Raw genomic sequence first — 21,255 nt, 5'->3', positions numbered from 1 at the left:
CAGTCCAGAACCAACCCTGAGCTGCCTGTGGCTATTGAGCCCCTGACATGCAGCTAATGCAACTGAGGGCTGGAATGTTTCATCGCATTACATTTTCATTAACATGAATTTAAATAGTCATATGTAACTAGCGGCCACTGCATTGAGCAAAGAAACTCTAGAACACCTGAGAGATAGCTGAGTCTAAGCAAGAAGGGTGCTGTGTTTCTACCTAGACATTTTGGAGATGCTTCTCCACCTTATGTGCTGAAGCTCACCCAGCCATCCTTCTCCTCCTGAGTCTGCTCCCTGCCCTGAATCATCTGTTTACTGATCATCCCTACTTCAGCTTGGTTTACCAAGTTGTTCAGGTCTTTCCTCTTGCCCTCACCCCTCCCTAGCAGACCATTATTCACCTTGCCCTGTAGAGGATCTCTGTGACAGCATTTCTGTCCTTGTTTCTCTATTCTTACTCTTTGCCAGTCTTTTTTTTTTTTTTTTCTTCTTCTTCTTTTGCTTGGACAGTTGCAGTAGTCTCATTGTTAATGTCTACTTTCCTCCCTCAGTCTATCTTCATTGTGATCTTTTCTAAAAAACATAGGCCTATTTTCCATTCCCCTGTTTAGAATCCTCCCGAGGCTCTCCCTTGCCTGCTAACTCAGTAAAATTCCTTGACCTGGCATTCAAGGCTCCTCACTTCCCTTACCAATTTATTTGGTGTCTTTCAGCACTGTAAAGGGTCCTGGGGAGACAGTGAGGATCAAGAGCAGTGTTGTTCTTGCCTTCATGATAGTCATGGTGACTTGTATTGTGATTGTGTTTTTGTCTAGCTCTTTCTAGTAGGGAGTGACTTCCCTGGGGCCCAGAGTTGGGATTTACTTGTTGAATGAAAGCATGTGAATTGAGGTCTGTCCTCTGGGGCTGTGTGCTGACTCTGGCTGACATTCTGGGTCATTTGTCTGTGGGCAACAGACTTCTGGAATAGGCTGGCACATCATTCTAGCCATCCCCACCCTCCTGAGACTTGGGCTTCATTCTTTTGATTCTCATACATGTGAGCTGCATATACTGGTCCACCGATTTGATTTTGGAAATTTCTAGAAGTTAAGCTGAGTCAGAAATAAGTAAGGTAGGGATCGTCCCAGTGGCCCAAACCAGGGACATACATGCTTGACGCAAAGGTGAAAAATCAAATGCCACCTGCCTTTCCAAAAATGAGTTGTGGGCCATGCTCAACACATTGGGTGCTGGGGCATCACTACGATTTTGCTCATGGGACTCTAGTGTCTCACTCTCAGCTCCCTTGTCACCAAGACCAATGTGAGTCAGACACACCATGGTGTGAGAACATGGCTGCATCTCCAACCTGAGCTGCCTTTCTTTCCCTGCAGAGCTCTTAATGATCTAGTAAAATTTCTACCCCTATAATTGGCTTTGTTTCCAGGAAGGGTCGGCCAACTATGGCTTATGGGGCTAAATCTAGTCCGCTCTCTGCTTTTGGACAGCCATAATCTAAAAGTAGTTATTTCAATTAGATGAGTATCTATCTATTTACCTATCTTTCTATCTGTAATAGTTGGGGATGTGTGAAAATTTTATGTTATTCAGATTATAGGATCCATAAATTAAAGTTTCATCAGAACACGGTCATACCCCTTCATCTACATATCTATGGCTATGTTCTTGCCACAATGGAAAAGTTGAGGATTTGAGAGAAGGATGGTGTTGCCTGCAAAGCTCAGATAATTACTATTATATAGCCCTTTACAGAAGAAACTGGCCAATCCCTATCCTACACCATCCCCACGGAAGATCACAGCTACTGGGGAGCTTCATGCCTCCAAAGTGCCCATCTCCCTTGGACCCAACCATGGCAGAGAGAGGATGTTAGGAATCTGGCCCTACTTCTGACTTGATGTGTGGCCTTAAGCAAGTCACCTCTGTCTCTGGTCATAGTTTTATCAGATGTGACATTCTGCCATTGAGCCAGATTCGAGGTTCTTAATCTGGCGAATTTGTTTTCTGACAGTCCTGGGGCTGGAAGTTCCAGGTCAAGCTGCCAGCAGGTTGGTTTCTCCTGAGGCCTCTGTCCTGAGCTGCAGAGGTCACCCTCCCGCAGTGACTGGCCCTCCACTCGCGTTGGCACCTCTGCCCCGATCTCCTCTTCTGATTAGGACACCGGTCACATTGGATTAGGGCTCACGCCAGGGACCTCATTTTACCTTAATTATCATGTTAAAGCCTCAATCAATGAATACAGTCACAATTTGAAGTCCTAGGCCTTAGTATTTTAACATATAGATTTGGGGAGGACATAATTCAGCCCATAACACATCCCCATCCCCAAAAAGGGCCAACATCCACTTTGTGCCCAGACCCAACAGAGGGAGGGATATGAGGGGCTGTGACAAAGGGGTGCCTTCTTGTGAATTTATCATCTTATTAGCAGACATGAGGCTTTCTAACCAGGACCATCAGCTAGCTTTGTGCATTGACTGAGTAGAGGGTGGGAATGCAGAGATCAGAGCAGGAAAACCCTGAAGGTTCAGAGTCGGGACATCCGTGGGCTCGGGATGAGTTGAAGGAAGCAATCCTATTTTACAGAAGGGAAAGCTGAGGCTCTTGGTGCAATGAACTGGGATTGAATATCAGAATAGTCTGAGCTTCGGTGGAACCTTCTTTCAATGCGCACAGAATGCAGCTGGTGGGAAGATCAAATGGAATATGGGAGAGGAGGCTGACCTGGACTGGGTCCTCTTAAGCAGACCCCGAGACAAAGATGTGGGTGCACATGTCCTTCTGGGAGGGTATCAGCAGTACGGGAGGGAGTCAGGGAAGGGAAGGCAGGAGATACTTTAGTGAGTGCGTCACCCTTGGGTAGCCAGAACCCAGTTCCACTGGGGACCTCGGGGTGACTCTGAGAAACATGGTTCCCAGTTGCATTACCCAGGAGACAAGGGAGCCGGGATATTTACCCACCACTTCTTGCTTCTCTGGTTGAAGATTTCTTCTTGGAGACATTAACACCCGCACTTCCTATCTGTCCCACGCTCGAGCTGAGTGCGTGCCTGTAGACAGAAACAGCAGAGAGGCATGGAGAAGGATCCACAGTGCCAGACCAGGGACATCTACAGGATGGCAGTTCTGGGATGGACCAGGCAAGGGATGCTGGCTTGGTCATCAGTAGCGGCTGGTTCAAGGCTATCCTTCGGTAGAAGATGAGTCTAGGATTTTGTTATCCATCCCAGTGTAGGTGGCTCTCCTCAGGTGGCCCAGTGGGTTGCCTTTTTGATGCACTGAGCTGACACAGAATACCCCCCTCCCCCACCCCAGCACTTGGCAAGCCTGCAGATGGGTGGGACCCGCCTTCCGGTTTCCCCTGTCAATCTCCAATGCCACAAAGCAAAGGCTAACAGAGTCCCCTGGCCCACTGACTGGTCACAAGAGGAATTTGTCCATAGGGTTTCTCCCCTTGGGGCATGTGGGACGCCCCCTCTGATGTGGGCTCAGGGACCTGGCCCATACCTGGAGCTGCCTGTAACGATAAAAAGGGAAAGTCACACATATAAATATTTTATTAATACATGATTATGGCAATAATTTCTTCCAGCCTCCCCCCACCCCTCCCCACCTTATAAATTATTTTAAGAGGAGCTGCCATCAGTCTTCCTGGGAGGGCTGCCCGATGATTTACTTACTATATATTCTGTTCTGGAAGATTTCATAATAGGTTGCTCTAAAATCAGCTATTAAGAATTTCAAAGTCATATATAAATGTCTTTGCTTTGTGTCATAACAGATCATTTTGAAATATATTAAGAATCATTTCCATTAATCAGGGTTTTTTTTTTTTTTTTCCCACTAAAATGATGATCTCCTCCCAGGGCGCCTGGCTTCCTTATTTTGAGAGCCCTGATCTTATTTTTTAAAAACCGGTATCAGTCCCTGTGGGGACATTTTAGGGCTCATAACCGGACTCGGGGTTTTTGAACTGTTAGGGCAATGACAACAGCCACCACGAATATCAGTTTAGTGTTTGGCCGTTTCAGAAGCACAGCTACCTCGATCGTGCCTCTTGATTAGACCCTATTCATGCGGAAATCTGGTGAGGACCAACAGCGCCGCTGGCAGGAGTCAGAATCAGCCTGCTGGGTGCTCCCCAAGCCTCAGTTTTCGCTCTGTAAAATGGAGTCAATAGCGGCCCCCGGCTCACGGGCTCATTGTCAGGATTGAGTTGGTGCCCAAAAGTGTGGGGCACAGGACTTGGCTCGTGAAGTGTGGGCCTAGAAGTGTTCATCGTCATGCCTCTCCCTCTGATGGAGTAAAGAACAGAGACTCAGACAGAGTTTTTCTCAGAGAAGAACTCTTTTTTCTCAGAGAAAGAGACATTGCACAGTGAGTATGTTCCAGGGCGAGGCTTGGAGGCTCAGCCGGCCGGTCTCCTGCAAATCTCCCTCTGCCTTCCTCACCTTTGCAATGGGCTGTGAGGGTCATCTGTAATGCAGAACCGATTTGTTTTTTCTAGGATCTGGGTTGAGAGCTTCTAGACAGGGTCACTGCCACCTTAGAATAACAGCCTGGGAAGAGAGAGGTCCATTACGATACCCATCTTACAGATGGGGAAACTGAGGCTGGCCAGAGCTTTGTCCCGATCCCCCAGTGTACACCACTAAAGTCAGAGGTGGCATTTGGACCCAGGTCTGTCCAAGCTCTGGGCCCAAACTCGGGGACCACATGTCCTGCCTCTCTTGCCCCGTGCACTGCTGTCTCTGTCCTCACAGGCTCCCAGAGGGCTGGTGGGGTCACTTTCTCAGCAAGACTCTCTGAATTGCTTCTGACACCAAATGTGTGGGGTTTTCCTTAGGCCAGCTGATACTCTGATTCTCCAGACATCAATGGGGTGTCCTACGATTCAATCGAATTAAATGCAGATGCTGGAGTCTGTGCAGACCCCATAGGTTAAGGGCTTAGTCCCATAGGCCTGCTTGACCTCAGACCCGGACCATATATTTGGGCCATCTGTACTTCTGACCGACCCGCTATAAAGTTGGGGACCTCCCACCACCCCCTCAGATTTGATAATTTGCCAGAGAAGCTCACAGAGCCCTGGAAGGCCCTTTACTTACACGTATCTCTTTATTATAAAGGATACAAAGCAGGAACAGCCAAATGGGCAAGGCATGGGGGAGGGGCTCCCCTCCCCTACACGCTTTCCCCCACCTCCAGCTCCTCAATGTGTTAGTTTAGGGGTTTTACGGCGGTTTTATTATTTAGGCATGATTGATGAAGTCTTTGGCCACTGATGATTGATTACTCAGCCTCTAGCCCCTCTCCCCTCCTCGAAGGTCCAGGGTCAAGGCTTAAAGTTCTAAATTTCTAATCATGCCTTGGTCTTCCTGATGACCAGCTCTTGTCCTGAAGCTATGGAGAACCCTCCCCCCCCACCCCAACCAAACCCCAGCCATTCATTAGTGTGCAAAAGACCCTTCTCCCTTCAGAGATGCCAAGGGTCTTAGGAGTCGTGTGCCAGTGCCTGGGGACAAAGACCAAAAGTGTATTTATCCCAGGGGCCAAGCCCGTGCTACAGCCCCCAGACCTGGTGGCCCCATGAAAGGTCACTGAGCACGTGTGGATGGTCTCAGGCTGACGGGGCCCCAGGCCCTCAGATCACCGTGGGGTCCCAGTGTGCTCATGGCTTCTGGTTTGTTTGAGCCTTCAGCACCTACATCACACACGCCCGGCATCACCCTCGGGGCTGCCCTGAGCCTCCTCCTTTGTGGGGAGGATCATATCCTGTTCTTCTTGAAGTCGCCTCAGGCCCCCTCAGGTCCCCTGATCTCCTGCAGAGCTCTCCCACCATGCCTCTCCCCGACCCCCTTCGCGGTCCTGTTGGCCTCTGCCGTGGCCTTTATCCCAAGGGGCTGGCTGCCTAGGGGGTTATGGAGGGGAGCTGGGGACTCCCCTGTCATCAGCTATGCCCTGGACAGCCTGGAAGTCAGAGGCTTGCCTTCCCCCAGGATGTGGAGGGGAAAGGACACGGGAGTTTTGCCATCAGCCAGTTCTGATTTGGATTTCAGCTTAGCCTTTTATCAGTGAGGTGTGACCTTGGCCAAGTTATGGAACCTGCCTAAGCCTCGGAGGAGGGAGGAGGAGGGGAGGGGAGGAGGGGAAAGGATGGTCTAGAGCTGTCTGGGGGCTCCCTCGAGGTGGCAGTGCTAATAATGGCCTGACTCTGGGCCACCTCCCATGGACAGGCAAGGTAGCTCCTGGCTTGCTTGGTTCATTATCAAGTGACTTCTTTGCAGAGGTCAGCCCCAGCTGGCTGTTGGGTCTTAGGAGATGCATCTTCTGGGGGAAGAGGGACTGCGGATCTCCCCCGCTCTGCACAGCCTCTCCGCCTCCCTTCTGTCTCTCAGACTTGCTGTCCCAGAATGGTCCCTTGGGTAGGCAGCAGGAGGACGCTTGGGGGCTGGCTCCACCTGGCAGGCAGAAAACCGTGGGTGATTCGACATCATGGTTGGTTTGCCATTAACCGAGGCTCCCGGCCTGGGCCATCCCTCAGGAGCCATCAGGAAACCATTCATCCAACCTCCTGTTTCTTCCCTTTGGCAAAAAGTGGCCCATACAACAATTAGCCAGTGCCTGTGGGCTTCGTGTGGCAGCAAATGGATGCTCTCTGGAGCTCACTTGATAAGGACAGAGAGAGGGGAAAGGGAGAAGCGGGGCCCTGGCTTTGAATCCAGGCCTCCCCACCTCCTGGCTATGGGATTTAACTTGTGCAGAGTGATATCCCCTCTCTGGTCTCAGCTTCTGGGTCTGTGGTGTGTGGCACATGGGAAGCATTCAGCGAGCTGGGACTTCCTTCTCTGTGCTAAGTATCTTGGTTGCTCGGCAGTCTCCGCTGGCATTAAAGCTGGCCCTCAAGGTGGGCTGGGTGGTAGGTGAGAGCCCCTTTGGTGGATGAAGGACACGAGCATTTAAGAGGATGCTCCTCGCCAAGGGTGTGCAATGAGCCATCTGGGCTAATGAACAGCATGTTCTGAACCAGAATCCAGGTGTGGACTCACAGTCCAGTGCTCTCTCCACGGCTCAGCAGAAGTTCCTGAGGGCCAAGGGCAGTGCAAGTGCAGTGCTCAGAGCAGGTGGGCTCACATCAAAGCAAAGACTCCATCTCTTGCTCTATTGGGGGCTGGCCAGGTTACTGTGCTGTGTAACAAGTCAGCCCCAAGCCCCATGCCTTATGCACAAGCACTTCACTATCTCCCGAGGCTCTGGTGGGTCTGCCATTTGGAAGGGTTCAGCTGGTGGCTCTGGCTTGAGGTCAGTCCTGAGGCTGCCATCTCATGGTGGCTGGCAGGGAAAGAGCAGGGGCTTGGAGGAGGTGGGGACTAGCTAGGCATCTCCCTCTCCTGTGAGAGTTTCCAGTCTTCCCACATAGGCTCGTTTGGGCTTCCTCTTGGCACAGCGACTTCAAGTGCAAGTTCCTAGCGAGCAGCCTGGAAGCTGTATCCCCTTTTCCAAGCTGGCCTCAGATATTATGCAGTGTCCCTTCTGCCATGTTCTATGAGTGATAAGCCTTTGACAGCTTCAAGGGCCAGGGGAGCCAGGCGCCACCCTGGGAGATGGGCAGCCGCAAGTTTCTAGAATGTGTAGGCAGGGAGATAGGGTTGCGGTCAGTGTGCCACAGTGGCTTTGAGCAAGTCACTAGCTTTCTGAGGCTCAGTTTTCTGACCTGTACAATGGGACTGAAAAGAGCATTGGCCTCACAGGTCCACCATATAGATGGATGGAGATGCTGTATGTCCAGGGCTGAGCCCAGTGCCGGGAATGTGGTAAGTTCTGGCTGTTGGGAGTTAGGATATCACAGAGCCTGTAGAATCCCACAGCTCAAGGCTTCCTAGCTCCCTGCTGAGGTGGCAAGAAGACACTTCTGTTCCTTACTTTAATTACGTTCACCTCTCTCCTAAGAGCTCCTCCTCAGCTCCATCTAATTGCTATTCATGTCTCTGTCCAGTCTCCACTCCCTGTTCCTGCATCTGGAAAGTTACCCCGTTAAGCAAGATCAAGCTTGGAGAGCTCAGAATGGAGGCTAAAGGTGTGGGTCCTGGGACCAGGCTGATCCGTGTTCAATCCATTTTCCTGTGTGATCTCGGCCATTCCCTTGACCTCTGAGACTCAGTGTCCTCATCTGTAAATTGGGAATAATAATAGTGCTTTCCTCCCACGGTTCTTATGAGGCTCCCATCACTTAATCTGAATACGTGAAACTCCATCATCATGGTTATTAATGCTAGTATGATTATTAATGGAGAGTCTGTTCACTCCCAGATGAGGAGGAGTTGGTGGGTTCCCCCAGCAAATCTGGAGTTCGCAAGGCTGATGCGGACTCTCCTTTCAGTATTGCTGTGGTCCCGTCGCCATAAGAGATGATGAGCCCTCTCCCTAGAAAGCCCAAGACTGTCACTCCGCCTGCTGTCCCTCATTACTTCACAAAAGCGACAATCATGTTCAGAATCCCCAGTCGCCCCAGGATGAGTGATGCCTGCCTGGACGGCCCCATTGCTTTGCTTTCCTTTTCCTCTGAAGGCCAATGGGAGGTTTAATTTATTATTTTTTCACTAAATTTGCCAGTCCACTTGCTGCTGACCCTTCTGCCTAATATATGACACTGCCAAGCCTATATATAACCTGAGGAGGGGTGTCGTAATAAGATGATGAAGGGAGGTTGCCAATCAGATGGCAGGTTCCCTGCCTGCTCTAATAAAGATGTCAGCCCCAGAATGAATGGGGTCATAACTCGGGGAGCCCTGGTCGGGGTGGGGGAGACACAGGAAAGAGAGACAATAGTAGTCATGATGGAGGGCCCCACTCCCCCGCCTTCTGCTGGGACACCCTGATATCCAGCAGCCAGAGCCATGCATCCAAGGATTGGAGGAGGGGGTCAGAGGCTTCCCACGCTAGCACCAGACCCCGCTTGCAGAAGGCCGGTGGGAGTCAATACACGATCCCATCAACCCAAAGCACTTTACTGGTTTGGGTTTATAAACCATCAAGAACATCCCACCATAAAGTTGTCTTCCTATGAGAAGTGGAAACCATGCCAAAGAACAGAGAGGAGAAAGGGTCCCTCTGCCCTCAAAGGGATCATTTGTCATGGTGCAAAGGGGATGTTAATTACAATGGATGTACCTAGACAGACCTGGCCTTATTAGTTCAAGGCCAGAGTTTCCATTCGGACTCATGAGTGCCGTTGTGCCTGCTCTGGGCTGTGACAAAGGTATAATGCCATGTCCCACTGCGATGGTGTCATATAGGGCAGTTCGCTGCCCTCACAGGCCAAGGTCTCTTTCTGTTTGTTTCTTCTCTGGAACTTTTTGATTCAAAGTTACGGCAGACTCACGGGAGGTTGGGGCAGGAACATGCAGTCCCGTGGGTCTCCTCCGACCACAGCCCAGTCTGCAGTGGTGGGAACCGGCATCTGGGTCATCGGGAAGTCCTTGCTTCTCTTTGTTGACTGCAGAGACCTGCCCGTTATGGGGAGGGGGTTCTCCATAGGTGTAGCTGCCCTCCTATGGGCCGTTCAGGTGGCTTTCTCAGTGTTGGAGTTCTAGACAGCACCGCACTGGACATGGTCATAGGCAGAGCTGGTGCCTGGGAGCGAGCATTTTGGAAGCATGGTCTCCTGGACACAGAATTGCCGGATGGAAGGGTGTGTTCAAGGTTTGACTTTTGGATGCACTCGGCCCAGTTCACATCCCCTGGATGTTACCCAGGTTGGCTCATGGAACCCTCTCGAGCCTGTGGCATAGGCACTTCTGTTTTCCTTTCCATTTGTAGGTGGGGAAGTCAAGGCTCTGAGAGGTGAAGTCACTAGCTCAGGGTCACACAGCTCTAAGTCGCACAAAGCCGGACCTTCTGTCTGCTGGGCCCTGTGTCCCTTGAGGGCAACGGAAGGCTTGACATTTCTCAAAGGACCTACTGACTCCACTCTGGGGACACTTCCTCTGTCCACCACTCTTGTCCCCTCTCTGCTCGTGAATACTCACTTCTGTTTCCACAGATGAAGTATATCAGGCTCTGGGCAGCACCAGCCAGGACCCCCCATCTGCAGTTCCTGCACCCTGCCCCGGCTCCCTGCCCCTGGCGGTGGCTTCTCTCTGCCTGGCTCACAGCTCCCCTGCCTCCTGCTCCTAAGGAGACAAGCTGCACACCTGAGCTCAGTGTCCATGCACTCCCTCTGTATTTTCCCCGGGAGCACTGATTCTGGTTGGCATCTGGGCCCCAGGTGGCAGGAGACCAGGGCTGTTCATTTCTTCAGGATCTGGGCAAAGGGACATTAAGTCACTGAGTCAGGAGGAGCAGGACAGCTGCAGTCTGGACCCTTATGTTTCCTCCCTGGAGAGGGCCTCAGATGGTAAGCTTGGCCACTCATAGCCTGGGTCCACCCTGGCAGTAGCCAGGGAGGGCATCCCACCTGCCTGATCTGTGAACACCCCGTGAGGACAGAGACCCAGCTGCCTAGACGGGGCTATTGTGCCAGTCCCTTTTGGGTCAGGCAGGGATGGAGGATCAGAGAGGGATAGGGCCTTGCGCAAGGTCACACAGTGAGGTTGTGGGAGAGACAGGTCCAAAATCCCAGTGTCTGGGTTCCTGGGTCATTTCTGAGTTCATTTTGCTCAGCCCTTCCTCCTCTCCTCCTTCCATCTTCCTCCTCTTCTCCTCCTTTCCTGTCTTCTCCTCAATGCCTTGGCTGCCCTGCGACACCACCCTCATGTTCCAAGACAAAATTTTAGTCTGATTGAGGGAGATGGACCCAGACAAGTGCACAGAAGATACTCAGAGAACACGGTGGGCAGGAAACACTAAGTTCAAAGTGGATAGCCCCATCCAAAGGGTCCACCCTCCTAGGGGACCTTGAGCTAAATCTCCAAAACTGAGAAGAAAGTAGGGAGGGTGCTCCAGACAGAAGAATGTCACCCAGTCAAGGTGCAGTGGCTCAAGCAAAGCCTGGGACCTCTGTGTTCCCACCTGCAAGGTACCAACCAAAGGGGTGAAGCTGGGTTGACATAGGGCTCTGATTAAGAGGCGACTGGGCCCTACAACCTAGAACTTGCACTGATCTGCCCTTGGACCTAGCATCCCCCAGGCTTGTCCCCGCCCTGGGCCAGTCCCGCCTGCCCGCCTGCCTTTGTGCAGGCACAGACCCTCCTTTTCAGCCTCGCCCCTGCTGGTGGCTTGGCTCCTTGCCCGACAGCTGGTGCAGCCGGGCCTATTCTGGGCCACAGGCAAGGATTTATTCCACGTTTTTTGGAGCATATTGAATTCATTCATTAAGCTGAAATGGCTGCTCAGGGATGTAAACAATTATAGTTTTAAAAAGCCCAGCAAAACCCTGAAGTGGCCACGGCTACAAGGCTCTGCTCGCTGGTGGCCCCATGCCTGGGGTGGCCGGAGTGGGGAGGCTGGAACACCTGGACAACCAGGTTTCACAGAGGCCGAGCCACTCGCCTGCAGATGCCCCTGCCAACGCCTGTCCTCCCCCCGCCACCCTTCTTAGCCTCTGTTTCCCGTAAATAATAACAGGGCAGCTGATGCTTATCTCTGGCTTAGGATGTCCGAGGCACGACTGTAAGAGCTTTGGCCATCTCAGCCATTTCATGGAGTGCGTGCTATTGCCCCATTTTACAGATGCAGAAACTGAGGCTCAGAGAGGGGAAGGACTTGCTTCAGGGGTTAGACCAGATGCTCTCTGGGCTCTCTTTAAGCCTTGATCACCAGAGAACCTACTAACCTGTTGTTGGGGCGGAGCTGGGGGTGGGGTGTGGGAGGTGGGGGTTGGGGCTGGGACTGGGGTGGGGTTGGGGTGGGGGGGGAGAAGATCGCTATGGCTCCATTGCGCATGCCCAGACTCACCATTCCTGTAAGGTGTGCATCAATAGCGCGGATACAGTCGTGACCACCCTAGGGACTTGTTCACTATAGCTCTTTATTGAGAATCCGCTCTCTGCCGGACATGATTTATGTGCTGGTTATTCCATTAGATCTTTATAGCCCTGTATGGGAGGTTATACCCATTTTATGGATGAGTCCCTGGAGGCTTGGAGAAGTCAAGTAAGTTATCTAAGGTGGTGGATTTGGGGAGGGGAGCAACCCAGTTTGGGGCCGAGGAGTTCCATCCTTAAAGCCTTCCTTACATTCTTTAGGCCACGTGATGTGGAGTAGTCTGTGGCATCATCAATAAATGCAGATTGTAAGGAGAGCTCTTCATGTGGCTGGGGCATTGGTGAGATCATGTGCTTACTCAGCACCGGGCTGGACATGGGGTGAGCACTGGGGAAGCACCAGCTGTTCTTGGGCTTTCCTGGGGCCCCAGAAAGCAGCTCCAGAGGGGACAGTGTGATAGGTGGAGTGACCCATTCTTCCTGTCTTGTTGAGGGACACTTGACTGTAGAGAAAGCATTTGGCTTGGGTCCTGGCTTCTGTCTCACTGGCTGTGTGGCTCAGGCAGGCACTCAGGCACATGCTGCTGGCCCCATCCCTGGGCCTTTGCTCCTAGCATTCTCCAGAGTAATTGACCTGTCATGCCTTCCCCCTACCCTGCTCAGATCACCGGTTTTGGGGACATTCTCAGCCAGCTTCACTTCTAGTGTCTCATTTTATCCTTCAAACAACCCTCTGGGAGAGGAGTCATCCATTTCACAGATGTGGAAACTGATGCTCGGAGAGAGAGGACATGTTGTACTCAAAATCTCACAGCCAGTCTGAATCTGTCTTTGGATGTCCAGCCTCCTGCTCCTTTCCATGGTTCCCACCACTCCAAAGATGCCATGTCTGTTTTTTCCCTCCATCCTCTTGATCATACTAGCTCAGGAGACTCCTACCTGTGCCCTCTTCTCTTGTAAATTCCCCATACCCACTGGCATACTCCAGGTTCAGTCCCACGAGAATGCAGCCCCATTTCCCTTGGTTTAATCTGATGCTGCCCCAGGTGATTTGTCTGCTGAGACTTCTATTTCCAAAACACCTGTTCATGTTCCCCAGATCATTGGGAGTGGTCTGTGCATTGTCCTCTAGGGTGTGAGCAGTGATTCCAGTTGGATTCTGAGTGATTCCAGTTGGGTTATAGATGGCTTATTAGCCAGGCCTTGCAAGGGAGCACAGACTAAGCTGACAGGCAAAGGTCCTGGGGCAGATGGCAACTTTCTCCAAAGCCAGATACATGGAATTATAGGTTCAGGTGGGGAGGGCAGAGGGGAGGCAGCAAGGAGTTTCAAGAGAAGACATAAGAAGCAGGAAGGGCAGGGGCACCTGGGTGGCTCAGTGGGTTAACAGTCTGCCTTCAAGCTCAGGTCATGATCTTAGGGTCCTGGGATCAAGCCCCACATTGCGTTCTCTGGTCAGTGGAGAGTGCTTCTCGCTCTCCCTCTGTCCCTCCCCCTACTCATGCTCTAAGGTGCTCTCTCTCGCTCTCTCAAGTAAATAAATGAAAATCTTAAAAAAAGAAGCAGCAGCAGCAGCAGCAGCAGCAGCAGCAGCGGGAAGGGCTTTGACGTTCCAGTTTGTAAGAGGGTTGCCTTTTCCATGATCCCAACAATAGGACTTTGCTGGGCACCCCTGGGCGGGAAGCCACAGCCACCTGAATTGAATGGGCTCCTGGGGTTTCTCTGGCTGACCCATTTGTTCCCTTTAAGGGCAGAAATCTCAGAGCGTGATAGTCATTACAGGAGCCGATCGCTATTGAACAGACGCTGTGCTAAGTGACCTGCAATTGTAACCTCACTGAGGCTTCCCAAAACTTCCTGGGAGCAGATTCCCATTTTACAGAAGAGGAAACAGAGGCTCTGGGAGGTGGCAAGACCTTCCCAATGTCACAGGGCTTTAGGCGTGAGAGAAGGGATTTAAACCTAGGCAGTGTGTCTACTGTTTTTTCTTCTAGCATCTCTAGACTTTTAGGCTTATCTCTTCCCTGCAGGTGGCCTCCTTCTTCTCAGACCTCTGAACTGTAAACCTCTATGTGAGGAAATGTGACCCAGATGCACCAGTGCTGTAAATATCTCACATAATGCTCAGTAATTCAGCAACAGCACGGCTATTGTTGGAAGTTATTGGAAGGGGAAATAACTTGGTTATTAATAAATGCAGGAGGCCGCAGTAATTGATAGCAATTGAACTCGTGGGGCACGGGGGAAAGCAGTCTTGTTATTATTTTCTCTCTCTTTCTCTCTTTTTTGTACTGAATATAAAGGGAAAAACCTGCTTTTGCAGGTGGATTTGAGCAACTCGGAAACTGGCCCCATTGCATTTCTTTCCTCCTTCCTTCTTTCTGAGTCTCACTTGCTCCTTTGTGCAGCCTCTCCACTCAGATCCCAGCCTGCCTTTTACCAGCAGAGTGACCTTGGGTGAATGATTTGGGAAAGGCTTTTGGTCCAGGGTTCCCCCTAAACCAGCATTTTATAAACTAGGGTCTCGTGGGACATTAGACCTTCAAGATGCTCCTAAAAGTGTTCTGAGGCCAAATTGGTCTGAACAGAATGTTCCCTTCTTGGAGATTTATCAGACATGCTTTCAAGGCTCTGAGAAGTCCTGCAGTTAAGAAAGTTGTTTCAGCAAACAAAGACCAACTTGATATGATACAGGATTCATCTCTTCCCACTGACATGGATGAACATTCTATGGAACGATGGCTATGAGGAGCCCCTTTGGGGAACTGAGCCCCAGCTGTATGGCCGCTTTGCTCTGTTCTGTACCACTCTGCCTCATGGAGAGTTTCTGACTCAGCCCTTCCCTCAGTGGCACACTGGCTGGAGCCAGGCCTTGCCCTGATGTGCAAACGGCTACAGAGGAACAGACAAAGACACAAAGAAATAGCAGCCTATCAAGTCTTGGGTCCCTTTCAGAGAACTGTCCTTTGGCCTCAAATATTGAAGGGAAATCAAAACCAAACTTTGCTAAGTGTGATCAGCCTCTCAAGCCCTCTCTGAGTCTTAGCACCTGACGTGGGTACAGCTGCTGAAGCAAGGGCTCAAGGTCAAGACGGTTCCTGTGGGATGTGATCCTGGGATGTACTGGGAGGAGCTTGGGGAGGGGAAGAGGGGGAGGAAGGCTGCCATGGAGGGTATGTTACCAAGTTAGCCACCACTGTGGGCAAACTGGGGCTCAGTCCTGCCAGAGACCTCTGGGCGGGGGCAGCATAGAACACACACCCAGAGTTATCCTGCTCAAAGGGCACCTGCTGTCACTGATTGAGGGCTGAAGATTTTAATTCCATGGCCCTTCCAGCCTCCCCTTGCATGAGCAAGCACTATTGGGAGAGAACGCCCTCGTGAGGAGGGAGCACAATAACCCCCAGGGGTATGGCAGAGCTGTGACAGGTCTGCTGCAGGTCTCCCCCCAAAACCCGCATGTTGCCATCTAAAGCTTGTCCCCGTTTCGTTTTGACTTGACCTACATACAGCCCCTGTGTATGCTCCAGCTATATCTAAAGTGGGCTATGCAGGGTACCAGAGCCGCCCCAACCCCCTGCCACTGACCCGGGGGTCAGAGACCTGGACTCAAGTTCTAGGTCAGCAGCTTACATTCTGTGTGACTTAGGGCAGGGCAGTATCCCCTCCTGTGTCTCGGTAGCTTCTCCTATAAAATCAGGCTTAACAGTTCCCAGCCTGCAGACCTCACAAGGCAGGGAGTTGAAAGATCAGCCAAGGTCACACAACTGTCCTTTCCCTCAGCATAGACACTCTCGGGTGTGTGTCCTCCAGGCCATGGTGAGATGCATGGACCATCTGTCACTAAGAATCAGAACAGACTTGGCATTTGCACATAATTTTTTTAAATAGAGAACAGATTCAGGGGTGGGTGGTTCCAATCATACATGCGTTGTATTTATGTAAATCCAACCATGCGTGCAAAGCAAACGCGAGGCTGGAGGTTACGGACGCATTTCTTTTTGTAAGTCACGGCTCCCAAAGGCAAGCCACCCATTTCCTTGTTCCGCCCGAGGGAAAACTTGTTGTGCTGTACTGGTGAAGATAAGCTACAGTACTGTAAGCTACGGGCAGTGTGAGATTCCCAAGGAGGATTTTAAGGGTCCTAGAGTTTTTGCCTTAGACTCTGAAATCGATATTGATTATGAGAAAAGACCCCTCCGCACAGCATCATGCTTAGAATATTGAATGCGGAGTCAGGAGACTGGAATTCAAATCTTGCCTCTGCCTCTCACCAGCTTCATGGCCTTGGAAGGTCACCCTGAGGTTCAGTTTTCTCATAATTCAAGGGGTGATGTCACTGTTGACCTCGCAGGGCGGTGGGGAGGATTAAATGAGGCAGCAGTGTTTAGCGCTCAGCCCAGAGCCTGGCATGGGCTAGGTGTACAGCGCGTGCTGCTGGCTGATGTGATATTAAGGCCCCCTTTGTGATGCTGTCAAACATGTGCATTCTGATTTCTTTTTCCTGGGTGGCTGAGACAGAGGCGGGATAACGGGTGGGCTGCCAGGGAACATTTCCTACTGCTCAACAGCACACGTCCTGTGCAGTGCTTGCAGCAGAGGGAGAAGATCCCTGCATGATGTGTGCAGAAGCCAGACTGTAGTTCTACCTGCCATGGGGTCCTGTTCCCACCAGGGCAGCCAAATACACCAGCCTGAAATGATCTCTGCATTTAGCTTTGGCATCTTTCTGGGCACAGGCTCCCTACCTCTTAGTGGGTGGCGGGAAAGCACCTGGATTGGGTGTGTGATCCTCTGTGGAGTGGGCTAGAGGCAGGAGGAAATCCACAAACCCGCCCCACAAAGAGCACTCTCCTCGGAGCCAGCTCCGTCCTGGCTCTCTGTTTCCATTTCTGTCTCTCGGCCTCTCTTCCTTTTGTTTGGTCTCGTATTTGATCTTTTTCCAGTACAAAAGACTGTCTCAAAGGTTCCAATGGCAAGTGCCATGGGGAGAGGAGAACAGAGATGCTATCTCCCCAGTCTTAATGGAGAAGCGGGGAGGGAAAGTAGCTGGCCATCATCGAGAAATGTGCATTCCTTTCTTGATTTCCTTCCATCATTTAATCACCCACTTGACAAATGTTTATTGAGCACTTCCTGGCACTGGCTCTGATCCGGATGGAGGGATGAACATACAACATAGCAGGCGGCTACTGCACGGTCTGAAGATCCGCACAGGAGCGTGGGAATCCCGCCGCTTGGCCACTACTCCCTGTGCGGCTTTGGACCAGAAGCTAGACCTTGCTGGGTCTGTTCCCCACCTTTGAATGATCTCAGAGGCTTTTTTTTTTTTTTTTCAGAAAACCAATGTTTTATTCCTAAAGCTCTGCCATATTTCTAATGGGTGCCGATGGTCACCTGCCACACACGCACCAGGTTGTCTGTGTAGCCAGCAAACAGAGTCTGGCCATCAGCAGACCAAGCCAGAGAGGTACACTGAGGTGGCTCTGCCTTGCTGCTCGTACTGATAACTTCTTGCTTTAGTTAATCTACAATGATCTTGCCTTCCAAGTCCCAGATCTTGATGCTGGGGCCTGTGGCAGCACAGAGCCAGTATCGGTTAGGACTGAAGCACAGAGCATTGATGATGTCCCCACCATCGAGTGTATAGAGGTGTTTGCCTTCGTTGAGATCCCACAGCACGGCCTGGCCATCCTTCCCTCCAGAAGCGCAGAGGGATCCATCTGGAGAGACAGTTACAGTGTGCAGGTAGCCCGTGGGGCCGATGTGATTGGTTTTCAGCTTGCAGTTTGCCAGGTTCCATACCTTGACCAGCTTGTCCCAGCCACAGGAGACAATAATGGGATTGCTGCTATTGGGTGAGACTCGGACACAAGATGCCCACTCCGAATGGCTTTCATCCTGGACAGTATATTTGCATACACCCAGAGTATTCCACAGCTTGATAGTTTTATCTCGGGAGCCAGAAACAATCTGCTGGTTGTCAGAGGAGAAGGCCACACTCAGCACGTCCTTGGTATGTCCTACAAATCTGCATGTGGTGGTACCCGTTGTGAGATCCCAGAGACGAAGGGTTCCATCCCAGGAGCCGGAGCGGGCAAACTGGCCATCTGAGGAGATGACCACATCACTGACAAAGTGGGAATGACCCCGAAGAGCATGCTGAGGGATGCCGTAGTTAGTCTCATCCCTTGTCAGCTTCCACATGATGATGGTCTTATCTCGAGAGGCGGACAGTATCATGTCCGGGAACTGGGGAGTCATGGCAATCTGAGTCACCCAGCCGGTGTGGCCCTTGAGGGTGCCACGAAGTGTCATCTGCTCAGTCATGTTGGCGGTGAGTGCGGGTGTCACCGAGGCGACAAGGATGGAGCTGGATAGTTCAGAGAGACTAGCAGCACAGCTGCTCCCGCCGCGGCCCTGCAGAGGAAAAGCTTTTTTTTTTTTTTTTTTTTTAAATATTTAATTTATTTATTTGACAGACAGAGATCACAAGTAGGCAGAGAGGCAGGCAGAGAGAGAGAGAGAGAGGAGGAAGCAGGCTCCCTGTGGAGCAGAGAGCCTGATGCGGGGCTCGATCCCAGAACCCTGGGATCATGACCTGAGCCAAAGGCAGAGGCTTTAACCCACAGAGCCACCCAGGCGCCCCAGATCTCAGAGGCTTTTGATGAAAGTAAAGAAGAGGCAAAGGAAGCACTTAGCACAGTGCCTGGCACATGGCACGTGCCTTTGCTTGATGGCTGTCCTTGTTCATCAAGTGATGGCTTCTCAGGAGAGGGAGCCATTGTGTCCATGAGCATCCCTTGGACAGGGATCTTCAACCCCGCAGCATTCCGAGGACAGCTTTGTCCTTGGCATTGACGTAGGTTGTTGGGAGGTGTTGAGCCAATATGTGTCCACCGTTCTGCGGAGTTGGCTCAGAATCCATGGGGCATGGGCCATATCTGGTTTGTCATCCGTCCCCCAAATCTTCTTGCGAAGCCACGGATAGACAGATCTGCAGGAGGAGTCCCTGTGGCTGCCAGAATGAAGCAGTCCTTGTTGGGTGAGTGGTGCCCGCTTGGGTTTCACAGGTAGAGAAGGGACTAGAATGGTATTGATTGCCTTCTCAGGGCCAGGCACTCTGTTGGGAATCTTCCATGTAAGTGTAAACTTGTCACCCCATCCTTGCATACCAATGAGGAAATGCTCGGTGTCTTATGACTCCATTTTACAGAAGATGAAACAGGCCCAGAAAGGCCAGTGCAACTTGCCCAAAGACTAGAGCTGGGAATGGTGGAAGGCAGGAAAGGGACTCAGGTTCTGTCTGGTCCAGTGTGCATGTTTCTGTCCCTTTCTCAGGCCCCAGTGAAGAGGTTTTGGATTCCACCTGTGTCTGAACAAAGATAGAAGAACCCATGGGGTTGGATCTTGTGAACTAGCCAGCCTTCAGGGAACTGGAAACAAAGTACATTTTCCTGGCAAAGCTCCCTGTGTGCTTCCTGGATTTCCCCAACAGGGTGTCCTCAGTGGGCACACTGGGGACTTGTCAGGCAAGGATTTGGAGTCCTTGTCAGTCCAGTCCTTGTCAGGCAGGATTTGGAGTCAGGTTGAGTCCATTCACTGTTCCTCTTTTCACAAAGAGCCATTGCCGATTCCCTTCCTGACTTCTTCCCAGCTCAGAGAGGTACAGAAAGTCACTGCAGATGGTGTGCGGGAGGAATATTTTGGAGAGTGACAGAAGAGGGTCAGTAGGCCAGGAGGGCGACAGGACATCACCCACCTAGAAGACTATCTCTTATTTTAATTCCCTTGCAACCCCCAACACAGGAAGAAAGAAGTCTCATTCAGGGCTAACATCTTTAAAATCTCTAATATTTGCTAATCTTGCATTTTGACAAAGAGAGAGCCGGAACTCTGGCTCCCTGGTAACTGTATCTAGTTAGAATCTAAAGATAGTTTTGTGCTCATATTGTATTTATTTCTACTTTCTGTTTGTGACTGGTGTTAACAGTATTGGTCTGCAAACTGACCCCAGCTCACAGAGGGGAAGGGGAGATCAAAGACAGCAGTAGACCACTCCAGATTGATAGGCAGCATGTGAAATAAGCAAGGAAACTTGTACACAAGGCTTGCCTCCACTGGCCGGTCCTGTACAATTCCACACCCACCCCCCACACTCACCCCCGAATCTTAAAAGTTTATACAAAGTCACATATTTAGTCCAGATGGTCTCAACAACACCTCACTCCCTTAAGGTTCCAACCTTAAAGATGGCTCCCCAGGGGAACATGGGCCGAACGTCTGTTTCACATGGGAGGGGTTGAAACCATCCCCTTAGTGATTCCCTCCAGCAGAGGGGTTCTCATTTAAGATAATACTATAAAATTCCCTTTCACAATGTATTTAGTTGAGTGAAAAAGATAAATGAGTCCATTTTAAAGAAAGTCTGACCTAGGGTCACAAAGATATCGCAGATTTCCTAAAAGAGGTATTTGATGGATCGACTTTGGTGAAATAGTAGTTCTAGTACTTCGCATCCCTCTGATTTCTGGTGATGTCTCAGAGTCAGTTTTCTCATCTGTAAAATGAAAATGACAAGACAACCTTTGTGAGGATTTCATGATGGTGATGGTGATGATGATGATAAGAAGTAATCACAACTAACATGTACTGATTTTTTTCACAGGTTGCACTTGGGACTCTGATGCAGACTTTCTGACACCAGAAGCCCTGAGCTGCACAAAGATGACATGTTGAATAAATGGGGTCAATGAATGGTGACTGCTTTCTTCACCACCATCATCACCTCTTTCATCATTTTTGCAAGTGGCAGGACTTTTTATTAGCCATGTTACTTCCTGAGACTCAGTATTATCATCTGTAAAATGGGAATTGTCTCTTGTGATGATCAGAGCTGAGTAGCTGGCACTGAGGCGGTTGTCAATAAGCATGGCTGTTTGTGGTCCCTCAGTGACCTGGGGCCAAAGCTCCTTTTCCTTGGGTAGTGAGTCCCACACAAATTCCTTGTCCAGATGTCCAGTTTTGCCTTAAACCAGGCTGATTCTTCAAGAGGTCATCTCGAAGAACTTGGCCCATGTAATCTCTTTCTGATGGATTGAAAAATCTGTTGGAAGTTCTGATTTTTATTTCAAAGGAGGAAATACATTTATGGAGAGATAAACAATGGGAGGAAATTCTTTAACGATGGCACTGTTATTTGTTTTAATCAGCCATTAATTTTTTAAATTTGGATTACAAAATGAAGACACAACTCTGGTAGAAAATTTAGAAAATGCAAAATCCCTTTAGCCAGCTATGACTGTTAATATATGGAAATATTTCCTTTTTACAA

At 50.6% G+C, this 21,255-nt stretch overlaps 1 protein-coding gene and 1 pseudogene across 2 annotated transcripts in view; one reads left to right on the top strand and one right to left on the bottom strand.

Annotated features, from left to right (window-relative positions):
- The window catches only part of MYO18B (myosin XVIIIB), a 250,379-nt gene that overhangs the window by 38,590 nt on the left and 190,534 nt on the right, over positions 1-21,255 (top strand). The gene's annotated exons all lie outside the window — the stretch shown is intronic.
- Positions 17,242-18,350, bottom strand: LOC309847908 (small ribosomal subunit protein RACK1 pseudogene; annotated as a pseudogene). Its single transcript has one exon. The product of its transcript is annotated as a small ribosomal subunit protein RACK1 pseudogene (transcript).

This window comes from Mustela nivalis (genome assembly GCF_964662115.1).
Source record: "Mustela nivalis genome assembly, chromosome: 14".
In the NCBI taxonomy this organism is placed as follows: domain Eukaryota; kingdom Metazoa; phylum Chordata; class Mammalia; order Carnivora; family Mustelidae; genus Mustela; species Mustela nivalis.
This window is presented reverse-complemented; position numbering and strand designations above follow the sequence as displayed.